Raw genomic sequence first — 22,970 nt, forward strand, 5'->3', positions numbered from 1 at the left:
TTTTGTCCCTGACAGACATGATGTAAAAGGTGATGGGCTCCTAGGGGTGTGGCCAGGTGCTCACTGGGATTTTCCCAAGGCTTACTTTTTCTGGAAATATATTTGACTCTTTCTAATATAAATGTTTTCATCAACCTCTATTTACACTGGGCATCTGTCTAGTTTGAAAATCCATCTGAGGAGTTACAGGCAAGGCTTTACTCAGACACCCCTAAAAGCCAGGCTTTTCAGTACAGCCACTATGGACACCAGGAGTGAGCTCCCAGGTGAGCTGTCCATCCCCGGCTGGAGGCTCAGCCCAAGCTGTGCACGCTGTGCTTGGAGCTGGGGGAAAGGCAACGCTGCCAGCTGAGAAAGGAGAGCTGCCACGAGTCCAGGGCTGGGGCTGGGGAGGAGATTTCTCTCCTGGGCTGGGAAGCTGTTAATGCTGCTGTCTGCCGGACAGAGAGGCTGCTGCAGAGGGTCTCTGATCTTGGTGCCCTTGGTGTGAGTTCCTTGCTGTCAGAGGAGCTGTTGCCCTGAGGCGTGTGGGACTCGGTGCTGTGCTGCCATGGCTGTGCAGGTATGGGGAGCAAAGATTTTAATGAGCAAAGTAAGCAGCGAGCAAGCAGATGAACACCCCGGGCCCTTTGTCAGGAGCCAGCTCCATGGGCAGAGCTCTCTGCAGATCCCTCAGAGAGAAAAACAGCTCTGTGCCAACTTGTCCGTCAGTGTCAAGGAGCCGCTCTATGCACTGACATCTGGAACACTGCCCCCGGGCAGGGGTCGGTGTGGGAGCAGCCAGCACAGGGGCCGGGCTGTGGGGCACGGGGCGAGCCTTGGCTGCTGCCCGCGGTGTGAGCGCACCTTGCTCCAAAATGCCGCTCAGGCCTGCTCGGATGGCGTGCTGCAGTCAGCTCTCCAAGGTCCCAATTAGTGTTTGAGCACTGCCCTTGGCTCCTTGTGCTTTCTTGCTGGACCTAGTTCTGGGATTTTACTGCTTTTCCTTCAACAAGTTGTTGGCCACTGCTCTCCAGCTGGCAAGTGCTGGTGCAGCACCTGCCTGGCTGCTGCTGCCCGTGCAGGGAGCAGCTGGGGCTGCCCAGCCACCTGCAGCACGTGTGGCACAGGTGTGCAGCCCCGGGCTGCAGAGGGAAGGATCCCCTGCCACTGGTGCCACTGGGACACAGCTCCCAAAGCTGTGGGTTAGGGCTCCACACCCTGATGTCTCTCTCCAGCCCTGACCCATGGAGGGGGAACCTTCTGGCTCTGCACAGCTCCTGCCAGGAGGGGACAGCCGGGGGGTCGGGCTCTGCTCCAGGAACAGGGACAGGAGGAGAGGGAATGGTCCCATGCTGGGCCAGGGGAGCTCAGGGTGGATTTTGGGGAAATTCCTTCCTGGAACGGGCTGCCCAGCCCTGGCACAGCTGCCTAGGGTAGTGGTGGAGTCCCCATGCCTGGAGGGATTTAAAAGCCCTGTGGATGGCTCTTGGGCATGTGGTTAGTGCTGGCCGTGGCAGTGCTGGGGATGGTTGGACTTGGGGGACCGATAGGGCTGTTCCAACCTAAATGATTTTGTGATTCCCAGATATTGTGAGGGGATGGGAATGTGCTGCAAAGTTGTTTTGAATTGACAAGTCATGACAGCATGCTTATAGGTACAGTTGGGAGAAAAATCAACCACAAAGGGAACTCAGTTTTATTTGTCATTAATTTTGAATTGCTTCAACAGATGTTTGCTGGGAGCTGCTTTAACCTGCTTAATTTGTCTCTGTGTAAAGCAAAACAGATAGCCTCAATTAAGAGACTGATTAGCAAGTTCTCTAATGACTTTCAATAGTTTTAGTCATTATTGCTGATACAGAATACTGAATCCTGGGAACTGGGATTTAGTTATTGTGTAAAAGCTAAAACACAGTGCAGTTGTGTGTGTATAGAGCTTTTTTTTGGTGCTTTTTTTTTTTTTTGGTAGGGAATGGTGCCTTGGGGTGTCCACCATTAACAGGTTTAACTCTAATGAATGGCATCTCTGTCTGCATTGCCAGCAGACCATCTCCAAGGCTAGAATGGGTGACAGGTTGTCATCTCCAAGGTGCATATTCCAGCCCCACAGGCATTCCTGTGTGCACAGGTGGCAGGATCAGTCCTCTCCTGACAGCTTAACTTGCACAGCTGCTGGAGCTTTCCCCTGGTGCCATCCTGTCACTGCCCCACACCACACACCAGCTGAAGGCTGTTCTCTGCTGCTGTCCCTGACACCAGGCTGAAGGGACTGTTTTAGCTGTGTGTTACCTGGCCACAGGCTTGGAACCATGGAGAGTTTGCCTGGGAAGGGCTGGTCCAGCCAGACACATAGTGCACACTCACTCCAATTGCTGCGGTGTTCAAAAACCAGCGAGGTGAAATGCCGGGCTGGGGCTGCATTTCACTGGGCACCAGCTGCTGAGGAGCAAGATTTAATTGATTTAATCAGATGCAGAGCTCACACTGTCCTGGCTCCTGCCTGTACTCCCTGGGCAGAGCATTGCCCTTGCACCTCTGGCGTGGGTTTTGGGACCCCTGATAGCAGAGCTGCGGACTCTCAGTGATCCCCTCCATCCCCTGAGAAAGGCCAGGCTGGGAGTTGTCCCCGAAGCGGTGACAACACAGAACATTTACAGCTCCCTCTCTGGTTCTCAGGTAGGAGCTGCATATATTTTTCCAGATATATCAAAAATTAAGTGTTCCTTGACTTACTGAAATCCATTACTTCTCCCTGCATATCTGGCCTCTCAAGCATCCTCTTGCCACTGGGACTGCCACACCAGCACTGGTGGCAGTGACTGGGCACATCCATGGGGCTCTTTCATTGAGGCCTGGATGCTGAAGGACCTGTTGTGTCTCACAGCTCTGCCATGTCTGGGACTGTCCTTTGCTTTCTGTTAAACATAAACACGCCATGTTTACTATTTAGTGGGAATGCTGCTTTTACTAAGAGAGCAGCCAATTTTTTAAAAAAATAAATAATTGTTTTGAGGGCCACCATTTAAAAGCAAACAAACAAAGATACTGGGAAATTACATGCTAAAAAAGTTGCAAGCTGGCTACACAAAACAGCCAATCATTTCTGGAAATCTTGACCAGCAATATTTTGTCCTTGTTTGGCACTGCTCAGCTCACACATCTTAATGCCATCTCCTGGAGCCAATGTGTGCTTTGATCACGGAGAATTAAGTCAATAAATGAATATAGAGAAGTCAGCCAAGGGCAAAAATGAGTCTTTACAGTGCTGTGAAAAGGTGTTATTTATTTATTTCTATTGTCACTCAGGGAATGCTGCCACAGTCACAATGAAAGTAATGATTTGTGGCTGAAAATTGCACTTTAGGCAGATGAGACCATTTTTTCTGCTAAAAGGAAAAAAATAAAGCAATCAGGGGAAAGAAGGTCTGGGAGAAGGAGCCACAGGAAAGCAGTAAATTCCAAACCAGAAGGGCCAAGTGTGCTGTCCAAGTAATCTCACTGAAGGCTGATGGTGAGCAGCAGTTTAGCCCTAGTGAGGGGAGGTGTGCGGTCTGCAGGCTGGGCTGTGAGATGAGGCTCTAGTGATCTTAGTGTGCAGTTAAAATCCGTTTTGGTGATCTGTTCTCAAGCTCCTTTCTGCCTGGGAAGCTTGGGAAGAAGGTTGTGCTGTGCTGAGGGGAGGGTCTTTGGCAGAGCCTCGTGGTGACCCCGCTCTGGGTGGTCCAAGCTGCAGTGCCCAGCACCAAGACAGCCTCTGCAGGGGCAATGCAAACAGGGAATGACAGTGATCCTTCCCAGGTGCTATTAAACTGTGCCACTGCCTTCAGAACAGCACTTAGGCAATATTTAATCCAGGAAATGTTTATAGGCAAACCTTGTTTCAGATGCATTTCAATATGTGAAGCTCTTACCTCTCTGTTGGTAAGCAAAACTCCTTGAGTTTTTGCAGATGTGCAATGTGGATATAATAATCTCTGGAAATGTGTTTTGTGTAAGTGATTATTTTCAAGAATCAAAGAAGAAAACAAACCTTCAGTTCTGGTTGGGATTTTGGTTTCACCAGTCGAAGTGCTTTTTCTTCTAGGACATTATAAACAATCTGTTCAACTGTGGAAGGACCTGTCAAGAGACATCTGTGGAGACGTGAGGTAACGAGTGGAACAGCACACACGGGCCATCCCTCAGGCTGAGCTCGTTAAAAGGCACCGCTGACACACATGCTACAGGTTTTTAATGGAGTTTTATTTGTAATTGTTACATCAACATCTACCATGGTTACAGCAGAACAAACCCAGAAGGATTGATTTCTTCTGCAGGTGGTTTTGAGTCTCTTTATTTTGAGCAGCTAACACTGCAAGGTTTTTTCTCTCTGTCTCTCAGTCAGGCCATTGCTCTGCCTTCTGCACGTTGAGTCCCTTCCTAAGTCCAGCACTCATGACAAGGACTGTGCATCAAGAGTGTGGGCAAGGGCTCTGCTTGTCCGGAGCCACAGGTTCCCTCATTTTTTAAAGACAGTGTTACAGGGAAGCTGAAAGTTAATTTTTTCAGTAGAGCAATGGGATGATAAGGCATAAAAGTAGTGAACAAGTCCTGACAGTAATCATGGCGTACTCTGTACTTGGAATAACCTGATCCAAACACTCCCCATCTGCTGGTTCTAAGGGAAGGCTGGAGGTCAGAAACACGCTCCAAACCCTTCAGCTCTGCAGGGGCACAGACCTGAGTCCTGGCCAGCTCTTCACACCAGAGGGAGGGCACCGTCACCTGGTGATGCTGGTATGGACTGGCACAAAGCCCCACGTCTGAGTGGCATCTGGACCCTTTGGTTGGAGGAGTCAGCAGAAGGCTGAAGGGGACATGTAATGTCAGAAGGCAAGAAGGGACACAGGCATATCTGGTCATTACCTTTAAAATTGGTCTAAAAAAGCCTCCATTTTTTCAGGCTGGTCCAGGGGCAGGGGCTGTGCCCCCTGGCAGGGCAGGGCAAGGGGCCCACGCAGCCCCCGTGTCCCACAGGCTGGGCACTGGGAATGCTGCCACGGGTCTCTGCACAGCCCCAGCCCAGGAAGGAGCCATGTCTGGACGGGGTGCAGCTGGGCAGGGCTGCAGCCCCACACGATTTCTGCTGTTTATCTGGTCAGAGACAGTCTGTTGTGTGGGCAGATTGTGCTTGTCTCAAGGTATTTGGAGTGGATAATCTGATCAGTGCCAGTCCATTCTTGGCTTCTCTGTCCACCTGCTGACTCCCTTGTGTCACCCTTCTGGTGCTTCATCCATCTGTCAAGAATTTACTTACAAAATGCATTAAAATAAATCACTGGGATTTTATGTGCACAGGGATCCTGTTTCCAGCATCTCAAACCCCAATAAATACCTGTGTCTGTAGTAACAGTGTTGTAAAGTCCTGCACTAGTGATTTACAGGAATGGCATGATGCCTGGGGAGCAGCCTTTTGGCATTCAGATTTGGTGGTTTTCAGGGTTCATTTTATACCTTGTTGTTGAGTAATACAGATTTGCAGTGCGTGTGCATGTGCTGAGCACTGTTATCAAAGAAATATATTCAGGTGCAGAGCACAGCAACAGCTTCTATGGAATTATTGCCTGACTGAAGAAGTTCATAGCTGAGACCTGGGGCTACAGAAATCCTACAGATTCAGGCATTTGTTATTTTCTGGGTTATTGATTTTTCATGGGGAAGAAGAGGGTGACCCTTTGAGGAGTGGGTTGGCTGACCCAGGGATTAAGATCTTTGTATGTTTTCTCCAGATAGTGAGCAATGTGATACAAAAAGATTTGAATGCATTCAGCACAGTCAAACACAGCAAGACCTGAACAAACCCCAAGGACACCAGGACAGCAACCTGAAATATAGGTCAATAGTTTCAAATTCGGTGTAAGTTCTTTTTGCCTAATTAATCTATATCTGTCTATATGTAAATGAGAGGGAGAGGCAGAAAGCTGATTGCTGCTGAAAGGTCCCTGAGGCTGAAAGAAAACACCTCCAGCTTGTGGCTAATTATTTTTTCCCTCTGGAAGATAAGCAAACATGGAGTTTATTTGACCTGTGCACCTTGTGCCAGACTCTCTTTCCAAATGCTGTTCTTTAAAACAGCAATTAAAATATTAGAGACAGGGAAGAAAATGCTGGAAGCACAGCAGCACAGCGAGGCAGGAAGGAGATGAGCATGGCCTGAAATCACAGCTGCTGCATCGAGGTGTGCCCGTGCTGAATTTCCAGCCTTGCTGATCCTCCTCAGGTCTCATGACATCTGCTGTTTCTTCCCTGAGAGCCCAAGCCAGCAAGTGTGGAACTCACCACTCCAGCACGAGGTTCCCGTGTCCCATTCTCCAGGGCAGCCAGGCACAGCTACAGGCTGGTACCAAGGGCTGTGACTGCCTCTGTCTCATTCACTGCTCTCCATCCCTCCCCAAGGTGAGCTCTAATCCTCAGGGAGCTATCAGGATATCTGATTTATGCAAGAATCTGTAATAAACTGGCAACAGTTATTTCTGTAGCTAATGGGAATGTAAATTTTCAGATAACATATGTTAGTAATGATAAGCAAAACCTCTGATAAGAATACCCCCCCACCAGAGAAAACTCTGCTCTGCTTGCTGCAGTGCTGCTACCTCTTGCTGTCAGGAGCTTCCCTGAAGGATGAATTTGTGGTGTAGAAGTGGCTACTGAGACTGAAAGTGTCTGTCTTGACAGAGACCTTGTTCTTCTCAAGCAGGTGAGTTGGTTGTGCCTGTGTGTGTCGTGTCTCCATTTAGCCTGGAAGGAGGCAGAGAAGGGGCCTTGCTGATTTACATTCTGATTTACCTTGCTGATTTACATTCTGATTTACCTTTCTGATTTACTTTTCTGATTTACTTTTCTGATATACATTCTGTTGCATCTTTGGGAAATAAATCTGAAAATGCAATGCCCAGGCAGTGCTCATGGCAATGATGGGGAGAGCTGGCACACAGCTGCTCCCACCAGTGACTGACTGGGGCCCAGGGGCTCCAGATGGAGCTTTGATCATCTTTGGATGGTTCTGAAATGCACAGATTTGCTCCCTCCATCCTAAAGGCTTCATAACAAATACATGGTCTCGCTCTTCAGAGTGAGGTTAAGATGTGACTGACTGTGCTGCTGAGCAAATGGCTTTGCTTTGTGGTGTTTCTATTAGGCTTGAAAGCGAGTATCACTGCCTGGCCTAAGAGGAGGTTTATATTTCATGTAATGGAGGCTATACATCCCGATGTGCATTTGTAATGCACTGGTGGAATCTGTCATAGGAGTATCCAGACCTCTTAAACACGCACTAAATTTAACTTTAAAGCAATGCTAATTCAGGGGGAAAAACCAGTATGCATCATCTGTCGTCAATCTGATAGTCTGTGATATGTGTAACCAATTGTTCTTATTTACATTAATTTGCATTGTGAAAAGCAATTTTACAGTTTCAGTCAGACTTAATAGGCAATTTGCAGCTCCCTGCCTAATGGCGCAGTTACTTAAGCCTGCCCCAGGGTGCTTTCGAGACCTGAGAGGAGACTAAACCTTTTAAATGTTCAATTGAACAGCTTAAAAAGTCAGGAAGTCCTCAGCTGTTAGCTCTGGCTCCTGCCTGCCTTGTCATATTTGACATTGTTGCTTCAGATGCCCTTTGATTCGGATATATTTTGCCCTAGACAGCCGAAACGCTGATCTGATCCTGCAGAACATCGTGGCACCAGCGGCTCCCAGCCTGCAGAGACACGGTGCTCGAGGAAGGGCAAGGTAAGAGTGTTCCCCAAACCTTGCTGTGGCCTTTGTGGGTCACTGCATCTTCTACCTGTGTTTAATGACTGAATTTGCACCGAGGCGCCTCACCTCAATGACCCATTTCTGCATTTATGGACACATGAACCGCCCTGGGTAGGTGTGATAAAAGCAAATTCTACAAGGTGATTGAATGAAAGCCCTTAATTTGCAGCAATTTTTCTTCAGGTTGGATGTTTATGGGCAAATTGTAAAGTGAGCAGCAGAGGCTGTTGTGATTTCAGCACTCTCAAGCATTGCCTAAGAAAGGTCTCTGCCCCATCCAGGAGATTCTCATTGTTCTAAGAATTGTTTTCCTTGCTGCAGAGGTGCTTTGGGAAGGCTGTAAGCAGGCTCTGTGGGGAAGAGCTCTGGCTCTGTGCAGCACAGAAGAGGGGGGAAGTAACAAATACCTTCTCAAAAGTTGGAGCACCACTTAAATCCTTAGTCTGGTAATGAGTGAAGGTTACAGGATGTCTGAAGTTGTACATTGTATGAAGAATGCAATGTACACGAGACTGAAGAAGGACACTGGTGGTGCTCATTGGTCACAACCATGGCTGTTTCTCTGTCTGTTGTACATGGTGGGTCATGTGAAATCACAGAATCCTCAGTGTTGGAAAAGACCTACGAGGTTGTCCAATCCAACTGCAACCCACCACCACCAGAGTCACCCCTAAACCATTCCCCCAAGGGCCGCTTGGCAGTCCAAACAAGAGCAGTTTTGTAAGAATTGCACAAGGGTTGGGCTGCTTGGTCGTGCTTGTACTAACAGCTGATGGAGACAGTGGAGAGCTGCGATTCCCACGCACCCTCGTGACAACTCTGCTGTGTTTGAGGTCACAATGCCCATGGTGGGACAGTGGTCTTCTGCCACACCCAGCAGTATTTGCTCCCAGCATGCTTCCAGATGCTGAGGTATTGATTTTGTACCTGTGCTGATGTCACATAAAGATGTGCCCCAGTGAACTCATTCAGGACCCCCATCCTGCTTCTTTAGGAGCTTGCTTTATTCCTGCAAGAGGGTTTTACTTCAAAAGCTGTTGCAATTCACTTCACAGCAGAGTACTAGAGAGATTCCAGAGCAGTGCTACAGCTCCTGGGCATATCTGGTGTTTGCAGCATTGTGTGGAGGAGCACGGAGAGATAGTCAGGGGAAGTTCCTGATCAAATCATTCCGTGTCCTCACTCACAGAGTCCCTTATCTACAATTAGCTCAAAGAGTTTGAGGCTGTGAATATCCCTGCCACTTTCATGAAAAATAGCTGAAGTAGAATTATGCTTTTATAACATTTTTCAACCAGATCTGGCTAGTTTGAGGCCATCTGAGCTTTGCGATGCATGGAGGTGGTGTAGGTAGCCGAGGCAATCTGGCACTGTCTATATTTGTACTTCAGAGTAGCAGAGATCCAACCAATTTTCAGTTTTAAACTTTTTTTTTTTTTTTTTTTTTTTTTTCAGGATGGCCTTGTTGTTTTCTCATGGATACATAATTAAAAAGCATGAAAGTTCAGAAGCCAAAGTGTGAGAGGTTGAAACCAGCTCATTTAAATGAGAGGTCTGGGACATATTCACAGCACTGGCATGAATCTTCACTGCCATTCAGAGGTTCACTTGTAACACAGCTGATATTTTTAGCTTTTTGTGGGAAATAGTGACAACTGCAGCTGCACAGGGTGTGACCTGTGTTCTGTGGCTGAAAGCAGTGCTAGACCTGGGGCAGGAGGATGGCTGGAGCTCCTCTTCCACCCAGGCTCAGCCAGCGTTGGTCAAGGTCTGCCATGCCCCAGTGATGATTCACTGCAGCCCACCACTCTCACAGGTGACTTTGCTATTGTCCTTTGGCACCACCTCCTCTGGCAGTCCTGCTGCAGTGTTTGCCACAAAACCCTACCAGGAATAATATTTTTTTTCAACCTGCTCTGGATTGTTCCTCTGCACTGACCTGGAGAACAAGGCTGTGACCTGAGGTGTCCTTGCACTGCTGAGGTTTGGATTGCTGTCCCCCCTCTGGGGTGTTCACTCACTGTCCCAACGGTGCTGGAGGCAGCTGCTGCTGTTGGCCACATGTTTTAGAAGCAGGATATGGTGAAGCTGCCACCCCGTCTGTGTTCTGCTGCTCAGACACCCGGCCTCTGCACAGCTCTGTAAGGCAGATGGGGTTTATGTTTTGGAGTCTGTAGTGTCTAAAATGCAGAGGCAGCATTTAAGAATAAAATAAAAATAATGCAGGGTTTAGATACAGTTGTACTCTTTTACCTTTAAATCAAGGACTGGTGGGGACAATTTCTAGTTAGCAGCACAGTGCAGACACAAAGCTGTTGGCTAACATTTCATGCACAGAAGTCTGCAGATACAGGATGGCACATTATGGGCTCGTACTCCTGTTTCTGTGAAGATGACTTGCTGCAGCTCAGCCCTCTGGTAAAGGACACTGGGCTTTTCATCTTTCTTTGATTTTTGAAGATGAGTTTCATCAGCTGAGCTGCAAACCCTCTGGTTCAAGCTGCACACTGAGTACATTCCTTAAAGTGTAGAGGGATGCTCAGGGAAGACATTAGTCTGTTAATCACTTGGATGTATAATGACCTTCCTGCCTGTCTCTTGCAGGGGTTGTCCATGGCTGCCTGCATGGTGACACCACAGAGTGTTTGTCCCCAGCCTGGGAGAGAAGCACACATGTGCTCTCTGGAGGTGGGCACAGAAGGAGCAGCACCCATGGAGAATGGGATTGGTGAGCAGAAAAAGCCCAAAACATAGAACCGGATCAGGTTGGTGCTGGCAGAGCGAGCCCCAGTGCCACATGTGTCCCTCTGTGCCCAGTCTGGCCGTGCCCTCCCTGCAGGGGCCAGGGGACCATGGGATGAGCCAGCACTGAGAGCTCTGCACCAGCCAGAGGAGGTGACATTCTTCTTTAAAGCACTGATACACACAGAGAGGGGTCTGGCACTTCGACTGACTGAAATTAATCTTGTGCAGATTGCACAGCTGCACCCTGGGCACACACAGGGTCTAGGCAGGGGCTCTGAGGGGCAGGAGGGGATAGGCAATACCTGGGCAATACCTCTGTACTAAAATAAGCATGGCCTTGAGCACAGGGTCGATCAGACAAGGCTGGCTGTGGCTGGATCACTTCTGTCTTGAGGAGGAATGCATAGAGGTGCTGCTGTTATACAGCCTGTGAGCTGTAGTGATAGAAAAACACTGGTGAATTTATCCTGAATGGTTCTGATACACTGAGAATCCTGGTCTCACTGTCACTTACTTTTCTTTCCCATCCACGGAGCTGCATCCTTCCCAGATAACTCCAGTGTCTACTCTGAAGGTTCTGTGTTTTTCTCTTAGTTTCCCTCTTTGTTTCCTCCCTGCTAGACATTGAAACAGAAAGATGCCTCCATCAGCTCTCTTGGCAAGGCTCCTTGCCTGTTCTCGGAACACCCACACCCGAGCAGCTTGTCTGTGGGTTTTCAGCGAACTGCTGGGGAAGCTGCTTTGTGACAAAAGTATGATTAATGATTGCTTTTGCATGTTTCTTATAAATGAGATGCTCTGTCACCAAATAAATACACAAATAAATGGGCTGGGTGTAAAAGAACATGTTTTTCACCAAAAATGACATCCTTAGTTGTAAATTTTAACAGATGTCATGAAACCAAAGATATTATAATCTATTACAAAAACCCTTTCAAATTCTATTTTAATTAACTGGCAAAGCCATCAGAACTCTTGGAGAGAAAATGATATGTGCATGTATCTCAGGAATCTCTTGAATGTGATCGGGAGGATGTGATTGCCATGGTTGGAAGATGAAGGGCTGGGGAATAGAAGTCAAGAGCAGGTGCTGCTGTCACAAAGCATAGCTGATACTTAGCAAAGGAACTCTGGCATGGAAAGAACTGAGAAAAAATTGGTGCCTTAAAACCCCTTCATTCTCCAGCAGCAACAGGGGAAGGTGCAGAAGCTGAGCCAGCACTCTGCAGCCAGGCTGGGTTAACCTGCTCAGTTAAGCTGCAATTTAGGCTAAAGGGAACAAGCAGAAATTAGAGTTTGACCAGTGTTATGAATGGGGTGTAAGGGTTGGCTCATGAAAATGAGGAGGAGTTATTAGGTATGGTGGGAAGAAGTTTGTTAAAGTTTATAGTTCTTTTGAGATGTGCTTTTGCTGTTGCAGGTTGGTTTAGAGCCCTTTTCTGCTGCTGGGAGGCTGACAGGGAGACACGCCAGCAGCAAGCAGGGCGTGAGACGGGCACTGCCAGCACAGAGGGACTGACCACAGGCCCTGGGCAGCCAGATCTACTTATACAGGCGAGGCCACGCCCATGGAAGGAGCCAATGTACATGTATGGGCAAGCCAGAGGCTATATACAGACTGCTCATGAATATTAATGACACTGTTGCAACCTTGGGTATATAAAAGGCTGAGATGCCATTTTTGTGAACTGAGCCTCTGGTGGGCAAAAGGAGCCTCACTGAGCTCCCAGCACCGTCTCCCTTCTGCTTTGTGTTTTTAATTGGTTCTTAATAAAATTTTTATTACTCATTCCCGCTCGGCATCTGAGTTGTTCCTAACATCAGTGAGAAATAATTGTGAGTTTGTTTCAACACGGGTGAAAGGAAGCAAGCGTGACAGCAGTGGCACCAGCCAGGAGGCTCCACCATACTTTGGAAACTCATCCTCACACGTTCAGACCTGGGGTTTGGGGGAACCCCAGTGTTGCTCTGATTTTTAAAAGTGCTAAGTTTTCTTTTATAATTATTTTCAAACTTCTTTTCTATTAGAAATATATAAACTTTTACTGGAGTTCTCACACACTGTTCATGTAAATAATGATTGTTTTACATTCTTTGTGGGAAAAGAATAGACTGTTGGTTTGACCAGTGTGGTTGGAGAGGTGGCAATTCCATCCTCCAATCCACTGTCACTTAGAATTCTATATATTGCGAGGTCAGAAATAAATTTGGCTCTTTTTTCTCTTTTAAACTTACCAAGCTTCTGTGTACTCCCTTTGTGTCCCCTGACAGCAGCCCAGGCCGTTGCTGCCGTGGGAAGCGCCCGGAGTGCCCGGTGCCGGGCAGCGCCAGCGCCCGCACCGAGGGTCGGAGCTGGGCAGCGCCAGCCCCGGGCGCGGCCCCGGCTGTCCAGCCTCCGCTGCAGGCGACGTTCCCTCGCTGTGCCCTCCGCATCCGATAGTGTCAATGGTGTCTCAGGACACCTGGCTTCTGATGCGTCCCCCTCGTGTAGGGTCACATCTTCTGAATGGCTGTGTCAGCTGCTTAGCTGGGAAGTGAAGTGCCTAGAAAAATCTGATCCTGCCGCCTTCCAGGGAAGTCCCTTCCTCCTGGATTGAGGCCACTCTGAAAAAGATGCCAGGATTTAGCCCTGGATTTATCTCAACAACAGTCATTCCAGAGCTTCCCAAGCTTTTGGTACTTACAGTAAATAATTCTAATGCAACTTCAGAGCACCAAAGTAAACACGTCGAGCTTGGCAGACAGCTTGGATAAACCTGCTCTGTTCAATCATAAGGTCAAACTGAATAAATTTCCACCTTCTTCAAAGAAAATTGTGAGTGAATATTGAGGCTGAAGGGATTTTAACTTCCTTGACAGGGAAGCTTTAGTTACATCAAGGAACAATGAGCAGTTGAAAGATGCAATTTTGGTTATAAAAGGACTACAGCAAGTACGTATTGAAAGACAAAATAATTCTTGCTATTCACCACACTATAATATTTAAATACATGCAGCATTTATATAGTAATTCTTATTTCTAGAGTCAGCTGATGGCTCTGAAACAGTCCTCACACAACCTGTCACATCCTTGAGTTTCCCAGGAAAACTGTGCAGGAAACTGTTCCCTGGCAGAGCTGTCACCCTGTTCTGGAGCCGTAAGTGGCAGTAAATGGAGCTCCGGGGATGGGGAGGGTGTTTGGAAAGGAAAGAACTATTTTGTGTCTGTTTAGAGACTTTTCTCTATTTATTTGTGTGTGTTTTTCAGCAGCCGGGTAATGGGCCTCAGAAAAAAGTATTGTTTAAGGAAAATAGCAGTGGTTTGGGCTGGAAATAAATGAATCAAAAGTTCTGGGAAACCATGGCTGTTCCTTAGGCATAAATGGATCTGCTGCTAAGAGCAAAGCAATTTTTTCTAATTCCAAAATCCCAGTTCGCAAGATGCTAAATCATCCTCCGGCTTAACACAACAGTCTCTTGGCAACTGCAGATGCTTATCTTGAAAGATTCACTTTAACAACAGATTGAATTCTCAGAAAAGAGGCCAAACATAAAGATGTTAGAAATCAAAGTGAAAATCCAAAAGGATTTTGAGGCTTGATTTGGTTAGGCATCATAATGTTTGGATATTTATTTGAAACTTATTCAAGCTGCTTAAATCTAAAACAGGGTAATAGGCTCTATCCCCTCTCGGTGATGGGAGTCTTGGCACATACAGTTCCAAATTGCATTGACCTTTTGGGCTGCCAAATTCTATTTCATTTTCATGTCTAATTTACTGTCCAACCCAGCCCCAAGGTCTCCAGCTTTACTGCTTTTCTAGGTTTCCATTTCCTGTTCAATATATACTTTTCCCCCTTGCTTCATAGGTTTCATTTTCCCCTCATTAAGTCCCATATTATTACTCAGAATTTTAGAGAGTGATACAGGAGATCAGACTGACAATCCATCCCTTTTGTTATTATTTCTTCTATCATTTGCCAGGCTCAGATGCTTCAGAAGACAGAGGAATACACAGAAATGGAGATTTCTGTGGAGAAATGGATATGGAGATCATGGTCTCCATGATTATGGAGACGTTTATCCACAGGAAAAACTCTGAGTGTGTTTCTGTGCAATATATTGCAGAGGGGTTTGTATCCTCTTCCATAAAACCCAGCTGAAATAAGTGTTTCACTTTGGCACTGATCTACATATTCATGTTTTTCTGAATCCTGTAAAATATTTGCTCTCAGCAATATCCGCTGGCAATGAGTTCTACAGGTGCATTCTGGAGGTTTTTTGGGTGTCTGTGTCCACAGAGTATTTCCTCTGGTGACACTGGTATGATCTATCTTTGCTGGCTTGCTGATTTCCCAGAGAGGTGTCACTTGTGATTGTCATGACGTGGTGTCAGCTCCTTTTGAGTGCCAGGAGGCTCCTGTGCAGCCTGAGCCACAATGCACGTCCTCCCTCGGGCTGTAAAGTGCATTTGTACAAAGGATGCTTTTAAACACATTTTAAATTGCATTGTGCAGGATGGGGAGCTCAGGGACTGCCTGCCAGGGGAGGAAGCTGTGGGATGGGGTCCCCTGTGTCACTGAGCCCTTGCCCCCAGCAAGGGCGCCTGTGGAGGCTGTGGGGGAACAGTGGGTGTTGGGTGCTGTGGGTGCTGTGACAGGCTGTGGGTTTTGTGGGTGCCGTGGGTTCCCATGGGTGCTGTGAGTTTTGTGGGTGCTGTGGTGCTGTGACAGGCTGTGGGTGCTGTGAAAAGACAGTGGATGCTGTGGGTGCTGTGGTGCTGTGGGTTCCTATGGGTGCTGTGAGGGGACAGTGGGTGCTATGGGTGCTGTGGGTACTGTGGGTTCCCGTGGGTGCTGTGGGTGCCGTGGGTTCCTGGGGGCTCCTGGGGTGGCTCTGCTGCCTGTGCAGTGGGATGGACAGGCTCAGGTGAGCGCTGGGAGCCCAGCTCCAGGCTGGGGCTTTGGTGCCCGAGTCAGACCCGAGCTTGGAGTTACCTGGGACTTTGCCTCTTCCCTTTATTTATTTCCTTGTTTCAGCCCTTGAGTCTTCTGGACTGTTGGGACCTTTGCAGATGTTCCTGGCAGCCCTTCCTGGATCGCACTCACTTTCCTTCTCTGTCTTGGGTGCTTTTGATCCGTGCACGGGATTTACTGGTTTAATTAATCTAATCTCTGCAGTATCATCCTGCTAACTGAAATAATTCCTGACAATGTTTTGTTGATCCCTGTGACTGGCGAATGCCAGCAAAGTGATGTGACAGCATATGGCAGAATTTCTTATCTGTGATGGCTCAGTTTAGCATTTTAGAGTTTTTTTCAAGTCTTTTTCCTTTTAATCAGAGTTGTCTACTTGCTAAGAGATTAGGCTGGTTTTGTGTGTTTCCTCTTTGATAAAACTATAGGATTTAATGTTCTGTGAAATCCTGTTGTGTTCCCACAGACTTTTCCAGGAGCAAACTTCACACACAAATCACCGGGTGTTGCTGCAGTGAAAGGCAGTGGTGGGGTGCACAGGCTTGAAGTATTAAGTGTTGTTTATTTTTAAATGCTTGCAGAAAGGATAATGTTCTTTAATTCAGTACCTGTCTGGATCATTCCAGGACTGCTGCCAGCAATGGCAATGCCATGGTTTCAGCTCTCAGTGGTCACCCCCAGTGGTGTCCCATCACCAGTCAGGTGGGAGCTGTGGGGATGGCCCATGGATGTGCTGGAGCATTTCCATCCCAGTGACTGGTATGACAGGTATTAACTGGGATGGTCCATGGATGTGCTGGAGAATTTCCATCCCAGTGACTGGTATGACAGATATTTACTGGGATGGTCCATGGATGTGCTGGAGAATTTCCATCCCAGTGACTGGTATTACAGGGTGCACTGCTTGGGCAGAAACTAATGCTGAAAACTTTGATGTCCAAGCCACGAGGGATGCTGACAGCAGCCCACCCTGGCTATGAACCTCTTGTTCCAGTGGGTTTTGCTGGAAGCAGGGTCAGGCCTGGAGCCACAGAGTGTCACAGCCATCGGTGCTGCCCAGCACTGCAGCACAGGACAGCACCAGTGTCTGCAGCTCTGCACCTAATCCACACATCAGCTAAAGTGGGTTTGATTCTGAGAAGTCTTATGGACCCCAATAAGGATCAGTAATCATTAAAATTAGCCACATGCTGATTTAATCAACATATAGCTTTGTTAATTACCAGCTCTTTCTTTATGTCCATCTGTTTTGAAGATTTTAGTGAACCTGCAGCAGCTGTTCATGTAAATATAATAAGCTGGTTGCCGTGAAAATATAAAATTTTCAGGAGTATTTTTGTATCAGGCACCCAATTTATTTGTGCTGTTGTCAGAATCATGTCTTCAGGGGCTTAAGTGCACAAGTGATGACGTTGTTATAATCCATGCTGGAGGCAGTGTCTGCTGCTGGGCCATCCCCCTGTCTGGCCTTGCTCCACACCCCACTCCTGGCATTCCTGCTGCATGGCTGGGCCCAGCATTCCAGCATTCCAGCACTGCCTGGGAACTGCCACGCAAGCATGAAATCGGACTCTCTCATTCATGCTCCCTTCCAGAGCATGAACAGTTAATTCTGCTCTCAAGCTGAACATGCTCCATGGGGTTCCAGGGAGCAGGTCCTCCCTCTGAGCGTGGTGGGTGCAGCCAGCATTCCAGAGTGGACCTCCATTCCATTCCATTCCATTCCATTCCATTCCATTCCATTCCATTCCATTCCATTCCATTCCATTCCATTCCATCCCACCCCATTATCCCATCCCATCCCCTCCCTGTGCCCAGCCTGGCTCTGGTGAGGCCGAGGGCAGTTGCCAGCCCAGCCTGGAGCACAGGTGTGCCCAGGGTTTGTGCTTCCATCCCAATAAACACCTCCAGGTGCACACCTCCCTCTCTCTGGCATGGATTCAGCTCTGTAAGGCAGCAGAGGCTGGAGAAGGTTTTGGTGTTGCTTGGCACGGAGGGAATGCCGAAATGCAGGTGCCAGTTCCCAGGCTCTGGAAAGCTCAGACTGGAGTCACCACTCGAAAGCAGCTCTGCTCTCTGACTTCTGCTCCCCTTCTTCAGCTTCTAGGGGAAGGGAGCACAAAATTCAGATCCTGTGAGTGCCTGGGATGTCCCCAGAGCTGAAGCTGTAGCTACAAACCGCGCATGAGGGAGGAGGTGGGCACAAACCTGACACCTCAGCAGGGGTAAATCCATTTCAGCAACAAAAACGGGATTTGAAGATGAGAGAAAATAGTCAGCAATGCAAGTGGGAGTTAATCTAAACCAAGATCATTAATTTTTTTATACAAAGCCACATTTCTACATCTTTATATAATATTTGCTAATATTTCCACTGTTTAATTCTAAAAACATGCCCTTTACTTAACACAAAGAATTCTGGAGAAGCCTTTAGTTCCCACCATAATTGCATCTTACTACGTCAAATCTTTAAATTTCAGATGACAGTGTAAATTAATAGCAAGAATAAAATCTTATAATTGAAACTGAAATGAAACTAAATCTTACAGCTGGAATAGTGGCTCAGACTTCAGCCTGAGCCCTAAGGAATCACTGTGTGCTTTTTAATTCTTAAATTCTTTTCCATAAATGTTTTGACATGCTCAGAAATTTGTCTTCATGATTAAAGCTGCTGATCATCGGAGACTGATGAGTCCGAAGTCAAAATCTTTACTTACCACTTACTCAGGAATAAATTTCCAGGTGAAGCTCTGCAGTAAGGACTGAGTGCTCCTGTTAGGCAGTCACACAAGGCGATGCTTTGCTTCTCACCGTGGGGCAGCCCACACCTGGGGTGTTCATTTTTATTATCGAGTGAGGTACCTGATACGTCTTATATTCCTATAACATATATTATATGATAACCTCTGGCACACGTTCTCCTGCCTAGAAGCCCGGTATCTGTTCATTTCTAGAGAGAATATTTGTATTTTAGACCATATTAATATTTAATTGATAGATTCAGGACATTCCCTTCTGCATCTGTTTCTCTCCAACCCTGTCCTTCCAGGTGTTGCATTTCCCTGGTGCGCATAATTGGCAGATGTCCTCAAACACGTGCGGGAATGGAGGGCCTGGCACGGAGCAGGAGGAGCGCCCTGGAGCATTTCCTCAGGCTCCCCTGGGTGCCCGCAGGACGAAGGAGTCGGGCTCCTTCCCACGCCCGAGCTGGGAATCATTCCCAGGGATGCTCCCGGTCCCTCCGTGCCGCTCTGCGCCAGGATTGTTCTGTGCTGCTGCCGAGCGTGGGAGAAGACGGGAATTTGTGTTTATTCATGCTGCAAATCAGCACTAATTTCCTGAAGAACCAAATTTATTGGCTTTATTCTTTCATTTGAATAATTACTGCCAATAAATGTCTCAATAAGCTGCCACTTACAAAGTAATTTTCATAAAAATTAACGTCCAGCTACTCTGCGGTGATAAACGTCCACGCGCAGTGTGTGAAGAGCTGCCAGACCTCCCTCTCCCTGGAAATGTTTCGTTACCTTTCCTGATAGAAATGTTTGTTACTTTTGCTCTTGGTTGGTTTTGCATTTTACAATGTTTCGTTACTTTCCGTTTTTAAATGTTTGGTTATTTTTCGGCTGTTTGACTTTTGGAAGTGTTTGTTCTACAGAAAGCAGCACGGGACTCTTCTGTTAGTTTCACAAACGTATCAGATTCCGCCCAATCGCCCCCAAATCGCTTTGCAATTGCCCCGGAGAAAGCCCATTCCTTTGTTTTGTCTGGGGAGAGATCTCTGCCTCTCAGTGCTCCCAGGAACTAATTTCCATATCAAGGGGCTGTTAGAGGTGCTCCTAGATTTCCAGACCATCCCAGGGGAAAAAAAAAAAAGGCATTAGGTGGTGTGGCACCATCACAACCCAAATTTATGATATTTTATCGTGTTAGTTTATTTTTTTTTCAGAAAAAGATAGCTGCGAACTGGAGGAGAGGAGCAGGGGTTGAGTGTAACAGCTCCAGGTTTCTGCTTTCTACAAGCTTCTTTCGGTTTGAGCACTCCTCTCCCCTGTCTCTACCCTCTCTGCTCATCAATACTTTCCTAGCCACGGGCCTTGCTTTCCCTGTCCATCTGTCTGTCTGTGGTGCCTTGCTTTCCCTGTCCATCTGTCCGTGTGTGGTGCTTTGCTTTCCCTGTCCGTCTGTCCGTCTGTGGTGCAGATGTGCATCCCCCGCAGCTGTGCTGCCATGCACTGGGACAGAGGAACAGCCGTAGGTGTCAAATGCAAAGACAAAGGTGGTTTTCAAAGGAAATCGCTATTTCCATCAGCTGGCACGAGAGGTAAATCTGGATAGGACAGCGAGCAGCACATCCCAGTATTTGCTGGAAGCAGCAACTTGCCAGGCCCAGGGATGAGCCAGGGCAGCGGTCACTGTTTGGATTAAATTCACGGTGGGCACAGACAAACCCAGCACCTGGAGTTTGGAATATGCAGAGAATCCCCAATATGAAACATTGGGAATTACTGCAACCCAGACTGCAGTAACTGCATTAGAAGCTGGTGAATGTACACAGAAATATCTTACCTCAGATGCACCTGAGGTAAGAAACAGTAAACCTGATGTAAAATTAAAATGAAGGGTCTTCCAGTCGTACACATTGTGAACTGGTCCAGTGTCAACTCCATCCTACCATCTTTGGGAAAACGCTGATTTCAGCTCTGGAAGAAGCTCCTTTGGACCCTGAGGAGTCAGCAGCACCCCTGAGAAGCCACACTGCTGCTGGAAAATTTCCCCTGCTGGGGAAAGACCTCGTCTCCCTGTGTATGGATTTAGGCCAGGGCTATAGAATATCCAGCTTTGGCAAACAGTGCAGGAGCTCTTGCACTGCAGCAGCTGAGCTAAGGTTGAAGCTGTATTAAATCTTGACATTTTAAGGAAGTAAAATAAATAAAACCCAGCCCACTGTTTCAGCCCAGGCTGAGCAGAGCCGGCCCTGCTCCTGAAGCCCAGGAATCTGACTACAGGAGAAGCTGTTACGAGCAAGTCAATTGGGAAATAAACCTAAAAGTCAAGCTAAGCAGCAAAATATTGGATCTGTTTGAAAACCAGCCCACTGTGGCAGTCTGTTTCTGCAAGAGGAGGCTGATTGGAACTGACACCACTGGACCGACCTCACAGCCACAAAAGCTCCAGCTTCCAGGGAGTTTCCATCCTCGTGGACTGAACTGTGTCAGCACCGGTGTCCCCCGGTCAGCGAGCACCAGGTGAGAGCTCTCCTCTCCTCTCCTCTCCTCTCCTCTCCTCTCCTCTCCTCTCCTCTCCTCTCCTCTCCTCTCCTCTCCTCTCCTCTCCTCTCCTCTCCTCTCCTCTCCTCTCCTCTCCTCTCCTCTCCTCTCCTCTCCTCTCCTCTCCTCTCCTCTCCTCTCCTCTCCTCTCCTCTCCTCTCCTCTCCTCTCCTCTCCTCTCCTCTCCTCTCCTCTCCTCTCCTCTCCTCTCCTCTCCTCTCCTCTCCTCTCCTCTCCTCTCCTCTCCTCTCCTCTCCTCTCCTCTCCTCTCCTCTCCTCTCCTCTCCTCTCCTCTCCTCTCCTCTCCTCTCCTCTCCTCTCCTCTCCTCTCCTCTCCTCTCCTCTCCTCTCCTCTCCTCTCCTCTCCTCTCCTCTCCTCTCCTCTCCTCTCCTCGTGTGTTTTAGCTCATTATAGAAATAAAGGACTACATGAAAAAGGATTACATGCTATGGAATCCCAGCAGAATTTCTGATAAAGTCTGTTTGTATTAGATTTTTCTTTTTTCTCACATCTTTAGATTGTGACAGATGCACATAACAAAGAAAATGGAGGATCATGTACTGCATCTCTCTCTGCTTATATTTTAATAAGGTTTTGAATGTCATTAAGCCCAAACCTCTCAATTCTTGAGCTGCAGTAGAGGCTGCGATCAGCTGCTTTTGAAATCATAAATCTGCAAAGTACAGCTGGGGAAGCAGCATTTGAAATGGGAAAATACTGTGCCTGTAGGACTAATTATGCTTTTGCAAACTTTATCAAAGTGTTGCTGCTTATTCACAGTTAGCAGCACAAGGAGGGGGTAATGAACGGCAGCGGCTCAGGCTCTGCACACAGACACCCATTTTCCAGGGAGAGGGACAATTCAGGGCTTGTCACGGATTTTGGCTGTTCAGTCTCTCTGCCAGGACAGTGGAGAGTTGGAGACACCAAAAGCTGAAGGATGCTGGAATCCTGCTCCCCAAATTCGCCTCTCTGGTTCCTGTGGGGCGGGCTGAGGCTTGGCTGGTGCTGCTGCCACAGGGCTGGTTAAGGAATGAGAATCCAAAGTGCACACTTCCTAAGTTCTCTCTTCTTCAGCTTTTGTAGGGAAAACCCCTTCAAACATATTCCTTTGACACGTGCAAGGCTTTCCTCAGGTGTGAGAAGAAGTGTGGTACTTCCCTCAGCAGGTTCCTGCAGGAAGGTAAAATACTGGAATTATTCAGACTGCTGAGTCAAGGCAGAACAGCACGAGGAGAATGTCACGGATCAGCACAGCAGTCCCATGGAAGAACACCTACGTTTTTCTTGCCTAATAAATGTGAAGATGTAAAAAAGCCCTTTTCTGTTTCCTTGTCTGTGTCTGATCTCAGTCAGTGCAATCAGCCAGCAGTGGGGGTCCAGGTCCTATTTGAATAAGAATAATCTGAGATTTATTGATGCTCTTGTAATTTAGTTAGGTTTTTTTGTGTGAGATTTCTCTCCTTCTTGATCCACCTTTTCCTTTTTACATTGAGACAGATTTCCCTGTGTCCACGGATAAACCAGCCTGGGTGGTTTTTTATATTGCCAAATCCTGTGTGAAGCTGCCCCCAGCCCCACATGTGGTGCACCCTGGGGAGCCCTTGGGGCCTGGCATGGGGCCATGGGTGCTTGGTGACCACAGGGTCACCCCTGGGCCAAGACACTCTTCCTCTTGGCTGGGCAGGACCACCATTCCAGCCCAGGTGGGACCTGAACTGGCAGGTCAGCGGCAGCTGCGGGTCCCTCGCTGCCCTGCCCGCCCCAGCTGGCCCCCGTGCCAAGGCTGCTTCAACAAACGCTGTCCAGGGCACTGAGACAAAGGAAACAGGATTTTATTCACACACTCACGAGTGTTGGGATTTGACATGACTCAGATGGAGGTCACAAGCTGTGCCCAGCTAAAGTGAGAAAACCGTGCTGGCAAATGCTTTAAAAAGCTTAAAACTATTAAATTAGAGACACAAGATCCTCGAGAGAGGATGGCAATATCTTTATTATTTCCTCACTTAACTGTTTTGTCACCTCTTGCACAGACATAGTTGCAAATTAACTCTCACACTTTTCAAGGCTATGAAAGCTTCTTGAATTAGAAACATCTTTCATCATGAACAGTTTTCATACCAGGTTACTTCAGCTGGTGCTATGTGTCAGTCTGAAAAGGAACCCCTCAGTAAGAGGGAGGCAGGGCTGCCTGGATGCCTGGGGGGAGGCTTGGGC

The 22,970-nt window shown here is 47.7% G+C and overlaps 1 long non-coding RNA gene across 1 annotated transcript; it reads left to right on the top strand.

The window, feature by feature from the left end:
* The first annotated feature begins 16,242 nt into the window (after positions 1-16,242).
* LOC116183891 (uncharacterized) lies at positions 16,243-22,070 on the top strand. The gene is made up of 2 exons (XR_004148591.3): positions 16,243-20,728; positions 21,828-22,070. It is a non-coding gene; the product is annotated as an uncharacterized LOC116183891 (long non-coding RNA).
* The last annotated feature ends 900 nt before the right edge of the window (positions 22,071-22,970 follow it).

Source organism: Lonchura striata, chromosome 8 (genome assembly GCF_050655825.1).
Source record: "Lonchura striata isolate lonStrDom1 chromosome 8, ASM5065582v1, whole genome shotgun sequence".
In the NCBI taxonomy this organism is placed as follows: domain Eukaryota; kingdom Metazoa; phylum Chordata; class Aves; order Passeriformes; family Estrildidae; genus Lonchura; species Lonchura striata.